Source organism: Ochotona curzoniae, unplaced genomic scaffold (assembly GCF_017591425.1).
Source record: "Ochotona curzoniae isolate NIBS_2020 unplaced genomic scaffold, NIBS_Ocur_1.0 contig_2210, whole genome shotgun sequence".
Taxonomy (NCBI): Eukaryota; Metazoa; Chordata; class Mammalia; order Lagomorpha; family Ochotonidae; genus Ochotona; species Ochotona curzoniae.
Window position 1 is genome coordinate 10,866,324 of NW_024465369.1, and position 17,543 is coordinate 10,883,866.

Here is a 17,543-nt window from a genome sequence, read left to right on the forward strand (position 1 = left end):
AAAAAGCAGAAACTAGAATATTGGTTGCCTGGTACTGAGGGAAGGGGGAATTACGTAGTTGTGGTCTAATGCATACAGCTTCATCTGGGAAAATCACAACAGTTAGGTGGAAGGTGGTGATGACTTCATAACCATGATAATATACCAATGCTTACTGAACCTTATACTGAAAACTGGCTAAAGTGTAAATTTTACAATAAATTTTTTTTAATTTCCTATAATTAACTGGTCAAATGCTATAAAAGCTGTATCACATGGTACAAATGAATTAAATGGGGGAATACTGTTGCAAATCACCACCTTGTGGCCCAGCAATCTAACTCACAGGTACAATACGTCCAGAGAGCATACAGAAACACAATGAAGTTGAGTGAGGATGTTTAACCTAACATTCCCAAAGTAGTGCCTGAAGTTCAATCATTTGTAGGTACAGGTTAGGTATGAACCAATTTGCACTAAGTAACAAGCTGCGGATACATAACAACGTGTCCAAACTTAAAGTGGCATGCAATTTACAATCCTTCCATATTTTTCACATACACGCAGCTATCCAAGGGAATATACCAAACAATGTGTCTGGGTTTACTAGGGGAAGCCTGGGTAGCAGTGGAAAACAGGAACAGAGATGAGTTAGAAGAAAAAAAAATTAGTAATAACAACACAAAACAAGAAAAGGTCTTGTCCAGATCACCGATGACAACATGTCACCTGCTAAGAGAATGACTAATGCAACACTGAGCTAAGGCCCCCAAAATTTTAGACATTACCAATATTGCTTTTCACAAATACCTAAAATTTCTATTCTGAGAAACATTCATTCATAAAGTATTCAACTATACATTGACTAAAGGGCAGAACACTGGGACAATAAGAAAAAATAACTTTTCTTTAGCCAACTGTAATGCCAATATTTGAATCTTTATAAACAAAATAATTAAGAACATAAAATCCTTCCAATAAGTCATTGTTTGTACTTCAATTATTATTACACAGAGCACCACCGGAATGCAAAACAAGTATGTATATGTATTTTTAAAAGCTAACAAATTATGAATGCCCATGCTAGTAATTATTTCCTAAATTAAAATTTTAAAGTTGTATCACAATGTGAATTTGGGGAGTAGGGTGGTACTGAATTATCTCTCTTATTAAACACAGAATTAGAAAATTAGCCCTACCAAGCCCACAAGCTTTGTGAAGCAATGGCAAGTATTAAATGTCAACCTTCTTAAACTGTGGTCTCAACTCACTAATCAAGAATTCTGAAAGCTATTACCACTGCTACAGGAAATAAGTCTGTTTTATCTTTTCTATGTCAGCCCAGGCATATCATGAGTCTTCTAAAAAGTGTTTTCAAAGGGATGACCTCAGCAAATGACAGCAGAAATAACTCAGTAGAAAAGTATACAAAATTAAGTAATGATGACTTTCATTATTTAAAATAGACAACTCAGTGAAAACTGTGCTAAGAAAACACTTCTGGCCCTCTGAGAACCTTCAAGACAACAATACTGCTAAGTACTCCTCTACTCACTACGTGGTGCCTGCCTCCACACTTCAGCCTGCAGAAAAGACTTGTCTACCATTCAATACCAGTCACTGAGGACTTCCATGTTGTGTTCACAATATGTTAACCCCAAACAGTGTTTGTTCTACATTTAAAAATACATATCAGTTCACTAAAACAGGTTAGTGAGGAGGTTCCAGGAAAGTTGAAATTGCATCAGAGAATGCGTGGGATCCAGACTGCACAAGGTACACTCCCTGCCTTTACCGGGTGAACAACTACAGACCACCTGAATAAATCCTATTATTGCTATTTAGCCTCCCTCCACTCACCCCCAGAATTGCTGTCATACAGAAAGGTATCGCTCAAGGAACTGTGAGACATGAAGAAGGTCATACATCTTCACGTAGCTATTCCCCCGGCAAGCCAACCTGCAAATCCAACACAACATCCCTTAAGAGAATAAGAGAGCACACTTGGGAGATGAACTTACACTTTTCTGTTCTGAAGACTGTGTCAGCAAATATTTAATATAGTTATAGAACTATATCAACCATGCACCAAGTTGTAGGGTAGTCAGCCACTGTTGCAGAAATCAAAACTGAGTGTACCATTCAATGGGCTCACAATCTGACAGAGAAGATTTGGGAAATACTCAGAAAACCAAACGTCCTTGTAAGAAAAGAATTATAAAAACAGAAATAAAGTACTTTGAAGATTAGAACTGTGATCCTAAAGAAGGGAGAGCATTATGGTCAACACTATCATTCCTGCAGTTGTCTGCCCAGAGGACCTCCCCATATTATGCACCTTTGTGAATAAAACCCCCTGGTAGTCTGGATAGGCTGGGGAAACATGGCATAGGAGAAAGCTTCACAGAGGAAAGGTCCACCTCATTTTATAGGATTGTTTGTACTTTTTGGATGAACTGAAGATTCCATGAAGCAGAACACAAGACAGCAGTAAACTAAAGACTTCCCAAAGGTCACAAAGGCCTAGAAGACACTCAAGTGTGGGTCAGAAGACCAGAGGGACTTTAACCAATCATGGATGTCATGAAAAGAGTACCCAAAAGGATAATATCTTAGTAAAATACCTCAATAGCATATACTATTCAAGAATCATCCCCCAAAAAAGTTTACAAGCCAATCTCAAAAAAAGAACAAGCTCATCGACAAGGAGCCTAAAACTGCCTGCCAAAACTGCCATTCTTTAAAAAGAGTAAAATCGGGATATTCAATCATGAAGAATTCATTATGTCCCTCAGCAATGCCAAAATCACTGACATATGAAGAACAAGAATGTGACTCACACTCAAGACAAAAATTAATCATGGGGCTGGCACAGCACAGTTAAGACGCTACTCAGGAAAACCACAGGCCACATCTGAGTGCCTGCCTCTATTCCTGGCTGCTCTACGCTTCCAGTCCAGCTTCCAATCCCGCTTCTCACTAATGTACCTGCGGGACAAAAGCCACCAACCGAAGCACTTGACTTCTCCCATGTGGGAGATCCAAATGGGGTTTCTGGCTCCTAGTGTCAGCCTGGCCTCATCCTGGCTCATTTAGGCACTGAAACAGTAAATGGCAGCTTTCTTATCTCCTCTCATTTTTCCCTGTGGGAAATGAACCAGCAGACAGAAAATCTCCTTCTATTTCTCCCCTTCTATAAACCTGCTTTTGAAATAAATAAAAAATACTCTTTAAAAGGAAAGTGGATTAAAAGAAGGGCAAAACCTGTCAGAGTACAATCAAAAAATAAAATCTAAATACAAGCCAGTATCATGGCCTGGCACACTAAGCCTTTGCCTGCAGTGTAGGCATCCCATATGGGTTCATGTCCCTGCTACTGCATTTCTAATGCACCTCCCTGTTAGTGCTGTTTCCCTGGAAAGCAGCAGAAGACAGCGCAAGTCAGAGAGTCCCTGCATATATGTGGAAACCCTGAGGAGAACCCTGGATCCTGGCTTTGGATCATCTCAGTTCGTATTGTTGCCATTTGAGGAATAAACCAACTGATGGAAGATCTGACTCTCCTTCCCACTGTAACACTGCCTTTCAAATAAAACCAAATAAATCTTTTTATAGGACATTTCAAATCAAAGGTAAGGATTTGTTGATAGTGGGCTCATGCTAAAAGGATTGTTAAAGGATCCAGTTTTGCAGCACAGTGGCTTAAGCTGTCCCTTGGGTGTCAGGCTGAGTTCAGGAACTCTTCCACCAATCTGACTTTTTACTAACGGCCTGGGGAAAGCAGTGGAAAATGGCCCATGAGTTTGGGTTCCTGTCACCCACAGGAGACATCAAGACAGAGTTCTGGGAGCCTTGCTCTGGCTTGATCGAGCACCAGTCACTGTTGACCAATGAGCAGATAGCTCTCTCTTCTCCGCCTTTCAAATAAATATTCTAAAAATCTTAAAATTTACCAATTCAAAAAAATTAAAATGATAATATATGGAAGCACAGGTCTATATAGACTAGTATAAGAAATGGAAAACATGCAGGTAAATATAATAGTATTTTCCTCCTCTTTCAATTCCTCTAAAAGAGACTTTAAAATAATATAGTTTATAACATATACAGACACATAGAAACAAAATATGTAATAACAATACCACAAAGAATAGGAGGGTAAAAGCATAACATATTGCTTAAAAGTTTAAAAGGTGATGTTAATTAAATATAGGATATGGTAAGTCAGAAGTATATTACAGGTCTTAATAGAGGCGCTAAATTGAAAAATAAGAAGAAAGATGAATGCTAATAAGCCAAATAGTGAAGCAACATATAACATAAAACATAAGTCTATAGAGAGCAGGAAAAGATTAAACAGAACAAAGAAAGGGCACAGATAGAAAAGAAACAGAAAGAGTTCAAGTCAACAAACCATACTGATAACACTAAACACAAAATGTCTAAACACTTCAGATAAAGGGTTATTAGATTGTGTAACAGAACCAAGAACAGTATAACAACTGATAAACAGATGAAATATAAAACCAGATAAGAAATCTGATGACCTGCATTTCGCAATAATTACACCATTCATATACTAGAGAAACTGTCAATCTGCTGGTTTTCATTGTTCTGTACGCTAGTTTTGAATTCTAACAGTGCTTTATATATTGGAGACACAATTCCCTTCTAAGACAAATGATGTATAAATATGTCCCTAAATTCAGATATTTGTCTTTTCCCTTTCTTGATGACATGTTTTGAACTACAGAAAGACTTTACTTTAAACCCAACTTATTCTTTCTGCTGACATTTATGTTTTTGGTCTCTTGTAGGGAGGATTTACATAACTAAACACAAGAAGATTATTCTTACGTTTCTTTTTTTTTTTTTAAAGATTTATTTTTATTGGAAAGTCAGATTTACAAAGAGAAAGAGAAACAAAGAGAAGGATCTCCCATCTTTTGGTTCATCCCCAAGTAGCCACAATGGCTGGAACTGAGCCGATCTGAATCCAGGAGCCAGGAACTTCTTCCGGATCTCCCATGTGGGTGCAGGGTCCCAAGGCCTTGGGCCGTCCTCAACTGCTTTCCCAGACCATAGGCAGGGAGCTGGATGGAAAGTAAGGCCACTGGAATCAGAACTGGCGTCCCTATGGGATCCCAGTGCATGAACAGTGAGGATTTTAGCCACTAGACCACAATGCCAGGCCCAATTCATATGTTTTAACAGTTTCATAGTTTTAGCCCTTACATTTAGGTCTATAATCTGTTTACCATTAATTTTAATATGTGGCATCTAAAAAAGATTCAACATTATTCTTTCACTATCAGATACACAATTGTCCCAGGATTGATGAAAATATTATTCTTTCCCTATTAAATTATCATGACACTATTGTCAAAAATCAGTTGAACACAAAACTTAATATTTATTTCTGGATTCTCAGTTCTATTCTAGTAACTTCTGTGTCTTTCATGGTGCATACATTATACTGGCTTTGAATACAGTAGGTTTTTGGTAAGGTTTTAATTGGGGAAACATCATTCCCTTGCTTTTATTCTTTTCCAGAATATTTTGATTATTCTATGTTTCCTCTATTTTCATATGAATTTTAAAAACAGTAGGCTTTTACTTTCCTGAAAATAAATAAAAGCAGCTAGTATTCTGACAAGATCTATAGTTCATGTGTAGCAGTAACTGCCATCTTTTGACAAATGCTTTTCTACAAATAATGAGATAATCATGATCTTGACATTAAAATCCCACATGTTCTACACACAAAGAGATGTCTTAGCTCAGGCTTTCATAACAGAACACCATAAACCCTGGTCCCCAAACAAGTTGTTTCTCACAATTCCAGTGGCTGCCAGCTACTTTGACTGGGGCAGGACCTCATCCTAGTTCACCCTGGCTACCTTTCACTAAGCTCTCACCTGACTACAAACAGCAAGCAAGAGCAAAGGAAAGACAGAGAAAAAGACAGAGAGAGAACAAGTTTTGATCTGTTCCTGTCCCCACCCTCATGGTTTTTCCTAATCACCTCTCAAAGGCCTCAACTCCACATTACAGAACCATGGATCAGCTCTTCAACATACAAATTTTGGTGAAACACAAACGTCCAGTCCATAAGGACTACCTCCACCAAACAAAAAAAAATGCCAGCCAGCCCCAATAAACACACATTTATAAATCAGTCAGAGTAAATAAAATGTAATATATAAAGGACAATACATCCTAAACAGACAATATAATCACTGAAATTCAAAGATTGGTTTAAGAAGCAAAATCCAGGAATGAAGTCCAGCACGGCAGTAAAGGAGCCACTTGCAATGCTCATATTCCATATGGAAGCTCCTATTTTTATGTCTGGGCTCCACTCCCAGTTCCAGCTCCATCCTAATGAGCACATGGCAAGTTCCAGGTAACGGCTCAGGTATCTGGGCCCTTTCACCCAAGAGCAGACCTGGACTGAGTTCCTGGTTCCTCGTTTCAACCTGGACTAGTCTCTGAGGTGGTGGGTATTTTAGGGAGTGAATCAGTAGACAATGAAGATAATTCTTCTGCTCCTGTTCTGTCACTCTTGCACTTTAAATCAAATAAAATGAATAAAAATAAAGCTTAATCCATTAAGTTTATCCTATGAATAAGTTTAGAAGGGAAAAAAAATGATTCTCCCTATTGATGAAAAACATATGATAAAGTTGGGTGGGGAGGGGGAATTGGGAAGGTGGAAGGGACCACTCTACCAGCCCCAAGTGACCTAACTCTTTCCTTCACACCACATAGGCTTAAACTTAAGATATTTAACCAGACAATTTGTAGTTTTTCATTTTTATAAGTAACCAGAAGTAATTCCAATCTCTTTAGCAAGTGGCTGGTAGCCATGCGGGTGCACAGTAAAGGACTTAAGCCATCCTCCAATGCCTTTCCACACCACAGCAGGGAACCACATGGAAAGTGCAGCAGATGGGACTTGAACAGGTGCCCATATGCTATGCCAGCACCACAAGAAGAGGCTTAGCATGTAATGTCACTATGTTGGCCCTCCGCTTAGGTACAAATGCTCCCCAAATTTGCCTGCATAATGATCAGAATCCTACCGGTATTTTGCACAAACATATAAGCTCAATTCCTAATTGATAATTATATAACATGACTTTAAGAATCACAATGAAATATCATGGTAATAGCATCACAGACATCAAAGACTTGAATCGCTACCATCGTAGTGAGAGATTTAGACTTAGTTCCTGGCTCCTACAATCAGTCTGACCCACTTCTGGCTGCTGGGAAGGTGTCGGGGAGTGAACCACAAATCTCTCTCCACTTTCTCTCACTCTCCCTCTCTTTCATGCCATCATTCTGCCTTTCAAATAAATAAGCAAATAAATATTAAGATTTCATACACACACAAAAAACATTCTACATCCAACAGAAGGCCTGGATTTATAGGGTTATGTCAAGTGCTGGCCAGAATGTGGAGCAACTAGAACTTTCAGACACTAGCATGATTATGGTACAATCAGTTGAGAAAACAGCTGGGTAGTTTCTTAGTTACATATATACTTACCATATGACCCAATTCGATTCCTGGATCAGTAATCCAGAGGAATTAAAGAACATATACACAAAGACTTACACATGAACATTCATGGTAGCATTATTTATTATAGACAAAAATGTTGAAGGACAGATAGATAACTGAAAAAGTAAACTGTGGCACATTTATACAACAGATCATCATTCTGCAATGAAAAGAAACAAACTACTGAGACATAAACCAAAATATTAAACCTAAAAAAATCATGCTATTAGGAGTGGGTAATGCAGGACTAATTCCATTTATATGAAACTACAGCAGACAAAACAAGAAAGTCAGATCATCGGCTACCTGCAGAGAATAACCAGAGTGGGATGTGTGACTACAAAGAAACACAAGAGAATTTTTTAAGGTGACACCAACATTCTACACTTTAATAACAGTCGTAGTTACAGGAGATAATATACTTGTCAAAACTCACTGAACGACTCACTTAAAATAAATCTATTTTATTATTACATGTAAATTCTACAATATAATTTAATTAATATTAACACACACATTTGGGAAGAATTACATTCACCCACAATGTCAACAAAAGACAAATCAAGTTTTAAACTTGACAATTCTTTTATTTTGATGTCTTTTGTTCAATCAATGATACATTAAGGTGCTGGGAATGATTCAACGTCTGATGCTGCAGTAGTGAACAGATGAAATTCCCTACACTGATCGAACTTTCATCCTAAAAGACGGATCATCAAAAAAGTGAAATACACACTAAGTTTGGGAAAGAACTAATGAGAAAATTCTGGCAGTAGAGAAGAGAGTGGCATTTTAAATAAGACAGTCAAGGAGGATTCACAGGGATTTAACATCTCAGTAAAAATCCAAGTTAGTGAATAAGCGAAGCAGATACCTGTGGAAAAGGCACTTCAGGGTATGGACACAACAAAGTTAAAGGTTCCAAGGCCAGCTGTGTAAGAGACAATCCAATGTCAGCAAAGAATGGAAGGCAGTAAACAAAGACATTAAACGATGTGACTGTAAAGGGAGAAATAGCATAACCTTGTAGGTTACTACAAAGACATTAGCTTTGACAATGAGAGCAAAAGAAAGCAAATTTAGAGTTGAAGAATGATGAGATTTTACCTATGTTTGCTTGTAATTATTCCAGCTACCATACTGAGACCAGACATAGTGCTGACTTTCAGGTTGTTCGGAAGCAACTGAGAATTCAGTGAACTGACTATTAAAATAAATCAAGTAAGAGATAACCCTTGACTTGGACCTGGCAATAGTGAAGGTGGTAGGAGCCAAATTTAAATTCTAGGTATATCTTTATGACAGAGTCAGCATGAACTGCTGACAGATAAGCTGTGGATGTAAAAAAAAATATATGGATTAACACAAATGCTTTAGGCCTAACACAGACACACTTACCAAGAGCATGGATGGCGGTATTAAAGAAAAAGTTTGCATTAAAAGATCAAGTTCTGGACGTGTAAATATTTACACACCTTTAGATATTCCTATATGAAATGTCTTTGGACAATTAAGTATGATTTGATTGCCTAGAAATAATCTTAACCAAGTAACTCTTTGGGTATGGTGGGGCAAGAGAGTATGTGTTTGTATATGATATTTATGGGAAATAGCCCACATGTGAATTTAATATATCAGACTCTTAGCATCGAGACTGCTGCATTGTGTGTTTTCTGATTTACATAATCTACAGAAGTCAGCCAAGCACTTCACACCTTTATTTTTACTTCCACATCTCAAGTACAGCAATATGGACAGATAAGGTATATATTTAATAATGTGAACAGACACATTCCTGGAGCCACAGTTACTTAAAAGTGACACTAGCATCAAAACATTCATTCTTATTCTGAACAGATTTAAAAAACAATAATTTGTTATAATACTATTTGCAACGGCAAATGCTCAAGATCATATGTAAAGAATGCTATTTTCCCTACATTTTACTGACTCAAAGTCGTAGACTTTGTCATTAGATTTCGAAGTTTGGCTTTGAGGTACGTAAACTTCAGCTTCTAACAGTGAGTAATCTTTCTAAGTTAATAATGCACATTACATCTCATAAGACACTTCACATATTACTAAACAAATGCACAAACAACATGTAACAAATCTCAACTGCAATTATAACATGTGGGTAAAGCACGTGTAACTGGTGGTGGAAACCATTTTCTAAAACGTAAATTTTTCATGTGCCAGTATGAATGAGCGTTGCTTCTTTCCAGCTGTTTATTACTGATTCCATGGCTTTAAATATTCCCTCCTGATGGAAGTTTGGGTTTTTTGGGGGGTTTCCCCATTTAAGGCCATTCTCTTCTTTATTTTTATTGAAAGGCAGATTTACAGACGGGAGAGTAAGGTCTTCCTCAATGGATAGAGTGGAGCTGATCTGAAGACAGGAGCCAAGAGTTTTTTCTGAATCTCCAACAGGATATAGGGACTCAAGGACTTCAGCCATCCAAGGGTGCTTTCCCAAGTCATAAGCAGAGACCTGAATTGGAAGTGGGGCAACCAGGACACCAACCAGCATAAACTTGAGATGCTAGTGCCCCAAACAGAAGCTTAGCCAACCACACCACAGCTCCAACTCCACCTTTTCTTCTTTCAAGGTATAGCCCAAACTCAGTCTCCCACCTAAAACATACCCTGAACTGCCAGTGATACACCCTGTTCTCTTCAGATTCTCAGCTAAATGTTCAAAGCAGTTCCTGTCCATTTCTTTTCCTCACTTTCTGGTTCCCTGTAACAGGATTAGGCAGAGGCACGAGAGGCAAGTGTCCCATGTACCTAATTTCACAGAACTTTACTGGATGGATTATGCTGAAGATGATCTGTTATCATTGTGTCTTTCTAGTAGTACCCTCCTTCACCCTCAGAATAACCTAGTTTAGACAGCACCTTTCAGGTCTCATTGTTGGATGAACTTCAGTGACAGCAATCACAACAAAGCTAGCAAGGGGCCCACACTGTGGCACAGCCAGCAAACCCACTGCCTGTAGTGCCAGCATCCCATTATGGTGCTGTTTCAAGTCCCAGATGCTCCACTCCCAATCTAGCTCCCTGAAAATGCGCCCTGGGAAATTAGCAGAACAAGCAGATGGAACATCTCTCTCTCCGTGTATCCTGCCTCTCCCTCCCTGTGACTCTGCCTTTCAAATATTAAAAAATAACAATAATACTCATTGGGTCATTAAATTTTACCTTTGACAATTAGTATATTATTCTTATCTCAAGCATCTAATAATACATACAATCAATGAGGAGCTACTGCATAAAACAGGCAATGTCCACATTAAAACTCAGATTAGAACATCTACTACCTACAACATGAAATGGAAAATAAAACCTCCGTTCAGGCAGCCAAGTTGATAACTACACATCTACTGCATCTATTTAGCAATCTCTGATACACTTTAATGGGATTTTTAAAAACAAATATATCATGAGACTGCTGTTGTAGTACATCATAGAAAGCCACATCTACAATTACAGCATCCCATGTGAGCACCAGTTCATGTCCTAGCTGTGCCACTTCTAATCTATCTGGCCCAGCTTCACACTCAACTGTGTTTACTGTCTGGGAAAGACTGAGGGAGACAGCCTGCCTGGGCTCCTGCCACCAACATGGGAGATCCAGAAGAAGCTCCTGGCTTCAGCCTGCTCCAGCACTGGCTTTGGGATCATCTAAGGAGTGACCTAGCATGTGAAAATGTCTCTCTCTCTCTCTTTCAAGTAAATAAATATATCTTTAAATACATACATAAATCATACCTCAGCTATTACCTGAAGAATACTCCTATGGGCTCTGTCATTACAGAAAACTTACAATCTAACATCTATGGTTACTACAAATTGTGGAATTCTGCAATACATGGTAGAAATGGGCATAATCACTCCTAAAGCATATAAGGAGCTCTTCTGAAAGTTTGCAGAAAGAATGCATTGTCTGTATAATCCCATTTTTCTACTTTTTTTTCCTGAAATATGCATGAGCACCAATCCGATGACAGCAAACTCCGAAGTATTTAATACAGAGTAATTAAAACATACGCCAGAAAAAAAAATTGACACAAAAGTTCTGTTAATAGCAGCTTGACACACAACAACCAAAACTAGGAAAAAATGTTCATTAACAAAAAGATAAACAAATGATGACAAAATGGAACAACACTCCAAGCAGAATAAACTAAAACACTAATACACAAAACAGCAAAGCTAAATCCCAAACACTATGGGGGAGAAAAGAAGCCAGATTCAACAAAATAGCATGAAGTCTGTGACTCCACGTATATGAATTTTAAGAAAACTAATCTACAGAAACAGCAATATAAATAGTGGCTGTCTGTCAACAGGGACAAAGGGGGAAGACTGATCAAACAATCCAAGAGAGCTTTTGAGAATGATAAAAATTTTCTTCAAGGGAGCATAGTTGCATGGGTGCATGGACATGAACTTTATGAACTTTAAACCTAAAATTGGTGTGTTTTATTAACTGAGAATTACATCCATAAGTTTAAAAATCACAGTATCCTTTTTTCTAGAGGAAAGCTAATTAATATAAATTAGGCTAATTAATATAAATTATAATCCACAGCAGATAAATTGAAAATATACTCGCAATGATCATATATATTAGCCAAAATCGGATTCTAAAACACAAAGACAAGTATTTATCCAGGGGCAGACACTCAGCCAAGCGTTTAAGATGGTACTTGGGACGCCTACATCTAAGTGCCTGTATTCAAGTCCCAGCTCTACTCCTGATCCCAATTTCCTGTTCATGTGTAGCCTAGCAGGCAGCAGGTATGGGCTCAAGTACTTGAGTCGCTGCCACCCGTGCAGAAGAGATGAACCATGTTAGCAGGCCTGGCTGTGGCATAGCCCAGCCTACCTACAGACAGCATTTAGAGAGCAAACCCACAGGCATAAGAATACCCTCTATCTTTTCCTCCCTCTCAAATATTTAACTTAAAAAAGAAAAAAGAAAAAAAAAGTATTTGAAAGAGTACAGAGAAGGTGAGAGCTCTTTCATCAGCTGGTTCACTCCCCAAATGGTACAATGGCCAGGACTAGATCATAGTAATGCCAAAACCAATCCATAAGGGAGTTCAATGATGGCACAATAAATTGATACAAGGCTTTCTGACAAAATCTCTGAGAACTAGGACTTAAGCACCTACAGAAATGGTCCTCTCGTGTCAGATTCAAAAGAGTTTAAGGTATTCAAATGCTCCAACACATCTGTCTTTCAGTTATAGGCATTGATTCAATGGTAAAATAGCTTGAAAACCATGAAATGGAAGCAATTCCACATAAAGCTATCGTTATCATTCTGATCTCTAATCTAACTTTTAAATTAATTGTGTGTAACTTGCACTATCTAGCATCTTGCAGATCATTTTCCTGGCAGGATGGCTATGTTAGCTGTACCACACTAAGACCAAAAACATGCAAGTTGTGGTAATGGCACACTAACAAACCAAACATGAATCATGTATGTTCTGAACAAAAATTTAGAGGTTAGAACGTTTTTCTGTCTAGATGAGCTGGATGAGTATGTCAAACGTAATCAATGTTTTATGTGGTAGACTCAGATTTCTTGTTGAATGTTAAGATTTTTTAAATACTAAAGATGTACTGAGAGGAAAAAAAAAAACAAGCAATTTTGAAAGAATGTACCCATCTCATTTCCTATTACTACTTTCAAATCTTCTATCGTTGGTATAAAAGCTGTATAGTGAAAAGGGGACATATTAACGAAATAAAATATAAGCTTCACTCAGAGAATACGTTGCTTTTTCAGTTTTCTTATGATCCAACAGTTCTATAAAACAAACAAATATATATCCCCAGTTCCTACCTGGTTGCTAAATCATTTTAAATGGATTTAGTTAACAGATCTTAAAATAGTAATATATTTAGTTTTGACATACGTCTATTTGAACAATGTTTTCCTACAAATTATAGAACAGCAGCTTTCTGCAAGTAGGAATATCTTCTGAGTGTTTTATACAAGACTGAAATTTCAGCAATTCCAAGCAAAAACTTCCATGTATATAATCATAGTGTTTAAATTAACCTTTTTCAGAAAACAAGATTTTTTTCCCCACTGTTATTTCCCTTAGAGTAAGAGAATCCAGTACTAAAATGTAATAACTATATGTTTCATAAAGACAGGATCTTTAAAGTTCAATTACCAAAACAATTATTACATATCATTATGGAAGGATAATACATGACACATTCCCCAAAATTAACACTTAGTAGGACCATACCAATGACTACTAACAATTTTTTTTTTAATTCAGTCATGAAGTCCTTGGAATCATAGCAGGGCTTGATGCCACATTGGTGTCACAGTCTGCCAGTCATCCAAAGAGTATGCCAGCCTTCTTTTTCAACTTCTTTGTCTACTAGTGCATCACTGGACCCAGCAGGCAGCTCACTCAGATCATTTCAATAATGGATTTGTGCTCTCTGTGCATATTAGATGACAATCCTTATGAAGTATCCAGTTTGTCTTACAGCTGAGATTTGAACCTGCTGCAGTTGTCACATCTAAATTCTTGAACGGATTTTTATCATCAGTGTCACCTATAAAACAAGACAGTATCACCAACAGTGTTGTCCTAGAGAACATCTATTTAAATATCGCTAAGCTTTCTGCATCATAACTAATATTCATTCATTAGCATAAAACAGTAGTCAGCCCATGAATCAAGGAGACACGCTGCCTCATCTTGTACAGCAAGGAAATGAGAATGGTTTTCTATGTATTTAAAGGTTGAAAAAGTTTTTCTAGAAGATCAATATTTTCTGACAAGTGAAAGTTATATGAAATTCAAATTTCAGTCTCCATAAATAAGTCTTTACTGGAACACAGCCATGTTCTTTAACTTAAGTATTTTTCCTCAGCTACTTTTTCACTACAGTAGCAGACTTGAGTAGGTGTAACAGAGACCACTTGACCCATAAAACCTAAAATATTTACTGTATTGTACATAAAGAAATGGTTTGCCAAATCGTAGCCCAAAGGACTCATTGGTGAGGAGGTAATGTTACACCTAGCATTCACTTCATGAGGAATCCAATTTTCCCCTGCCTCACTTGTATCCATTCAACTAGGCAATTGGGCCAGCCTTGTCACTACAATGCACACAGCTATAATCACTTGGCTTCCCCTTTGACTCAGTCTTGCCTCAATCCAAGGTCACTATCCAAGGTCAATATCAACTCTGGACAGAAAGAAAGTGGAACTCAGTTTCAGGTCAAATTTCTGTTTTCCAACCTTGGCCTCTTTTATGATCTAGATTTCTGGTTCTATATTTCTCCTTCATCTCAGCCACCCTTCACAACAGGCTTCCTGTACTAGATACCAATCTTAGATGTCTATATTTCCTGCCAGACACAATAAGGTAACAGGCCACCTCACAGTACTCTTTAAACAGTGTTGGCTGATCAATAGCCCTGTCCCTGCCTAAAGCATGTACCCTGTAGCACGGATTTGTTCAGGGCATTTAGGAACAGCCTACATATTTAAACACTCTACCACTCCTGATCCTGACTCTCTTTGGAGTTCATCATTTTCCTTTTACTTTCAAAATTCTGGTCTAAGTTGAGTTCAACCTTTCTAATCAGTCTGTCATTCTGACTTCCGTTGATAATAATAGCAAAGCATGAAAACAAAACTAAACAAAACTAATCTACCTTAAAATGTAGGTAGGTTTCCCAACACTGAAACACATAACTTGAAATCTCTCTCACATTTAAACCTCTGCTCCAAAAGGAATATATCACCCCTAGCATCTTCTAGAACATCCCTCTCCCCTATTGTTTGCTCTCCAAAGTTTCTATACTTGATTTATCCAAGAGTCTTACCTTTATACCAGTACCCACAAGGCCTGCTCAGGATACCTGTGACTCCAGGGCAACAAACAGCTTCAGAATGTCTCTCTTGCTGCTGTTAAAGCTCTAACAACTCTATTTCTACTGTAAACCAAAAAGAGATTTCCTGTCTGCTGTAATGCAATGAGGAACATTTCTGGCTAGATTTTTGTGAGTCAAAATATAATTCTCCATAGAAAGATGTTAATAGTCCACAATGAGGCTGAAATGTCCATTCTATTAACAGTGCTACAGAAACCATCTGTAACTCATATTACTGCAAATAACTAATTCACAAACATCCAGAAATTGTGGATTGGCTGTACAAGGAAATAGCTATGAAATGTCAGGAAAGATTAGCCTGGTATCCACACTTCAAAGAAAATGGGAGTTCATTTTCAGAAAAGTGTCTCACTATAATCCTGAAGTAGGTTACGAAAGTGAACATGTATGAGTGCCTCACAAGCAAAAAGGCAGTATCAAACATGTGCAGGTCAATTAAAATTATCGTGGACTTTATCCCAATTTGAGACAGCAATCACAGTTAATATCAACCTTAAATAAATTTGAAAATACATATACAGGAACCTGTTACATATTTGTAAAATGTCACCTAAGTCCAGTGATGAATCCCTACAAGCACAAAAAGAAATCAGAGGCAATCAGACCACGTGCCAAAGGAATACCCAAAAGGCTGAAAAACATTAGAATTTGTTTAGTCCAACCTCCTTCCCTTAAAGGAATAGTTCTCCCTTGTGTTCTGAAAAATTACTGAGCAGCCATAACTTTTGTTCAAGAACAACACAATCATCAATATTTACATTTTACAAAGCAAATGAGATTTTAATATTAACTCAAAAATTTTTAATGACATATTTAAAAAGACACATTACTGAAAGTCTTTTCAAAAACTTTGAAAAAAAAAGTGAGAAAAGTAAAACTGCTGAAAAGTTTCCGAACATCTTTCAACTCCAGCTAAACAGAGGACAGCTGGATTCTGATAAATGCCTCACACTTTCAATCTGTTGAAACATAATTCTTTGCTTGGCTAATTCTTTTTAGATGGCCTCACAGATCTGTACTAAGAGAATGTAAGAACGCATTCCAACTTGCCAGGCTAACTGTGGATATTCTTTTCTGATACTACACCAAAACTTGACAAGCAGAATGTCAAAGAACAAAACTCAAAATTGCTATACACCAATATATTATTTAGAAATCAAAAACCCAGCATGATAGCCTTGCAGCTAAAGTTATCGCCTTGCACATACTGGGATCCAATATGGACACCAGTTCTAAACCCAGCAGCCCCACTTTCCATCCAGCTTCCTACCTGTGGCCTGGGAAACCAGTCAAGAATGGCCCAAAGCCTTGGGACTCTACACCTGCATGGGAGACCCAGAAGAAGCTCCTGGCTCCTAGCTTCGGATTTAAAGATTTTATTTAAAGATTTATTTATTTTATTTAAAGATTTATTTATTTATTGGAAAGTCAGATATACAGAGAGGAGGAAAGAGACAGAGAGGAAGATCTCCCGTCTGATGATTCACTTCCCAAGTGGCCACAAAAGTCAATGCTATGCCAATCCGAAGCCAAGATCCAGGAACTTCTTCCAGGTATCCCACGTGGGTGCAGGGTCCCAAGGCTTTGGGCCATCCTCGACTGCTTTCCCAGGCTACAATCAGGGAGCTGGATGGGAAGCGGAGCTGCCGGGATTGGAACCGGTGCCCATATGGGATCCTGGTGCGTTCAAGGCGAGGACTTCTAGCCACTAAGCCATACCGCCGGGCCCAAAAAAAAAAAAAAGAGATTTTTTTAAAGCCTATTTACAATAGCTACAAACAAAACAAAATGCCTAGGAATGCACTTTAACGAAGAGGTAAAAGATTTCTTTGGTGAACACTATGAAACATTGGTAAAAGAACTGAAAAGGACACAGAGAAATTGAAAGACATTCTGAGTTTATGCATTGGAACAATCAATTGCATTAAAGTGTTGATTACAACCAAAGCCATTTAGATATAATGTAATCCATATCAAAGCATCAATGTCATATTTCACAGAACCAGACACAACACCATCAAATTTTGTGTGGAACCACAAAAACACC